This window comes from Ornithodoros turicata, chromosome 3 (assembly GCF_037126465.1).
Source record: "Ornithodoros turicata isolate Travis chromosome 3, ASM3712646v1, whole genome shotgun sequence".
Lineage (NCBI taxonomy): Eukaryota > Metazoa > Arthropoda > Arachnida > Ixodida > Argasidae > Ornithodoros > Ornithodoros turicata.
This window is the reverse complement of record NC_088203.1, coordinates 64,250,406-64,253,596: the sequence shown is the minus strand read 5'-3', so window position 1 is coordinate 64,253,596 and position 3,191 is coordinate 64,250,406. Positions and strand designations below refer to the sequence as shown.

The following is a 3,191-nucleotide window of genomic DNA, read 5'->3' as shown; positions in this document are numbered from 1 at the left end:
CTGGATCCCTGACTCTGTGCACAGTAATCTGTCTGCATGTGTATCTGTTCCTGTTCGTTGCAACGTGTTGCTCGTGTGAAGGTAAACACCACAATTTCTCTCTGCATTCACATTCAAGAGGCCCATCTCTTACAATGCAAACGCATGCAAAAGGGATATTGGCAAAGTTGCTCACAAAAGTTTTAAAAAATGTGCTCATGTTGTTTCTTGTCATACTAGACATGAATTACAACTATAACTACTGCTAACGTGGCAATCAGCTTTTGTCATCACATACTGGACAACTCAAGTTACAAGTATGTTTAATAGCAACAGCTTTATGAAATTGTACATGCAGGGTATATCATTTAAATCTGGGTTATAAAGTGTATGAAAGATTTTTCAAATGCTGTTATACTCTGAATATTCGTATATGACTATGAATGAACATGAACTGTACTGGACTAAGTTACTTATAAACACAAGCTGTCTATATATACTAAGTCAACTTTTTCGTCAATATGAACGAAACGAGAGAAATTATGGTAAGACGTACCTCCACCTAGTATATTTGGTATTTAAAGCCTGTAGTAGTTTCTGTGGGAAAGGCGTGGCGTATCCTATTCTGGTGTAACCATTCTCTTGTTTTCTCCAAGTTTGTGCTACACCCATCTCACAAACTGTTGGTATACAGTGTTTCTGTATTTCCTGTATGAGACAACGCAAGCTTTGAACAAAGCTAACGCTAGTAGGACGCCGAGTATTATTTCAGCTGCACTCTTTCTGAGTAAGTGACGAACAATTACGAAAAGTTCAGAATAACTATACAGGGTGTCCCAGAAAACGTGTCATTTAATTATAATAAAAAAACTACGCCACCTAGAATCATGCGGTCAACGACATTTGTTCTTACTATGTTTTTGCCAACTCCTGATGTGAATCTCATGTATCGTAAGTTTAATTATGCAAATATTTGCGAACTGAACTCGGAAATTTGCGAAGTAAAGGTCACTTTTTTACCCCACCAAAATGAAGAGCGTGCCGAATTCACTCAAGTTCATGATAATTGACAGTGATATTCATGAGCTATCCCATCGAAAAAAATAGCCGAACATCATGCTTTTCGTAGCACCGAACCATAGCGCGAGACGACTTTTTGAGCGGAATCACTCTCAGTACGACGAAAGGAGGTTCGAAACCCAGCCCACAGAGTGATAGTAGAAAAAGTGACAGTTCCTGAAATTGGGAGAAGGAAAGTGTGATCCCAACGAAAGTAGACGCGATAAGTCATACCTGTGTTATCTCTTTCCGCGTTGCAGGTGTGGGCTGGGTTTCCAACCTCCTTTCCTCGGACTGACAAGGATTGCGCTGAAAAATTTGTCGCGCGCTAGCTCCGTAGAGCATGATGTTCGGCTATTTTTTCTCATGGGATAGCCCCTGAATATCCCTGCCAATTATCATTAATTTGAGTAAATTAGACACGCTTTTCACATTGGTGGGGTAAAAAAGTCACCTTTACTCGGCAAATTTCCCACTTCAGTTCGCAACAATTTACATAATTAAACCCGGCGTCGGGAACTTGGCGCCCCCATCGCCCGGCAGCAGCCGCAGTAGCCCCCTCCTGCACCAACGGTTGGGTCGCCGCAGGAGGGAGACCCCCACGTATAGCTGTGCGTGGCTTTCCCGTGTCTGGGGAAAGGGGGATCCTGGCGGTTGAGTGGACCCGGAGGTTGTTTTGGACCCTTCGGGGCCCCTCCGGGAAAGCAACACACCGCTTTGGCCCCTGCTTCCCATAGTCGGGTGGTCCTGGAAGGCCCGGCCAGGATTATTCAGCTAGTCGCCATCTCCCTTTTCACTACTTTTTCTTTCTCCACTCCTTCACTGTCTTCCTTTTCCTCCCTTCACCTTCTTTGGCGGCAAGGGTCAACCTTGGGCAGTCTTTTCACTCTCCAGAAGCTGCACTAGGGTATAGTGCAGAGGTAGGTGTTAGCGTGCGGGGCACGTTCCCCAAGTTGGGCTCCATGGTGGGCGACACGCCTGCTGCACTGAACAATAATATCTTCTTACATGGATAACCACCACTCTAAAAAAACTGATCGGCGCCTAAAACGGAGCCGCACCGAGAGACCTGAACCGAATCTGCTTGATCTGTCTCCAGACCCTTGGTTTCCAAAGTTCCTAATAATTCAGTCTAAGGAAGAGGGAAAGCCACTTGCTAAAATTTCTCCTTTTGTTGTGGCGAAGGAACTCGAAAAAGTAATCGGTAAATCTTACAACGCAAGAAAACTGAATGCAGGGGATATCCAGGTCGAAGTACAGAACAAACATCAAAGCACGGCACTACAGACACTGTCAAACATCGGGAACATACCTGTAAATGTTAACGTACACCGCACACTGAACATAACCAAAGGTGTAATATCAGAAGATGAACTCATCGAATGCACAGAATCTGAGATTGAAGATGGACTGAGTGAGCAGGGCGTGGTCTCTGCAAAACGGATCATTATGAGGAGGGATGGTAAGGAAATCCCAACCAAGCACATTATTCTTTCTTTTCAACTACATGCGTTACCTTCTAATATAAAGGCTGGTTACCTCAGTTGCAATGTCAGACCATACATTCCAAACCCAAGACGTTGTTTCAAGTGCCAGCATTTTGGGCACAGTTCGCTTGTCTGCCGCGGACACTCCACCTGCCCAAAGTGCTCTGGCAAAGACCATTCGCCAGAGACTTGCAGCAATGAGTACCGTTGTGCCAACTGCCAGGGCAACCACCCGGTGTACTCTCGATCGTGTCCACGTTGGAAAGAAGAAAAAGAAATCATAAAGATCAAAACCGTACAAAACATTCCTTACAGAGCTGCAAAGACACAATACGAATTTCAAATGAAGGGATCTTTCTCCGAAGTGGTGCGCAGGGGAGTGGCACCACCAAGGAAATCTGTGGAAACTCAAACCTGCTCGCAGGTCTCTGAGTTCCCACCCTACACTCCCCAACAGGAGGCTGGAGACACTCAGGTGACTCCTGCAGTTACGGAGGCCAGCCGTTCAACTGGCCACAAAGAAACAGCCATGGCCTCCTCTAAGGTCGATGGCACACAATCAGTTTGGGACGGGGTCGTAAAAACCCCTTCCCAAAGAGGCACCCAAAGTATGGAGGTCGATGATGATGACTGCATGTCGCAGAAGTCATCGTCGAGCCTCCCCAG

The 3,191-nt window shown here is 45.7% G+C and overlaps 1 long non-coding RNA gene across 1 annotated transcript; it reads right to left on the bottom strand.

Annotated features, from left to right (window-relative positions):
• Positions 1–1,853: 1,853 nt before the first annotated feature.
• LOC135387219 (uncharacterized) lies at positions 1,854–2,854 on the bottom strand. Its single transcript, XR_010420948.1, has 3 exons — positions 2,578–2,854; positions 2,351–2,470; positions 1,854–2,024 (listed from the first exon to the last, which is right to left on the bottom strand). It is a non-coding gene; the product is annotated as an uncharacterized LOC135387219 (long non-coding RNA).
• Positions 2,855–3,191: the final 337 nt, after the last annotated feature.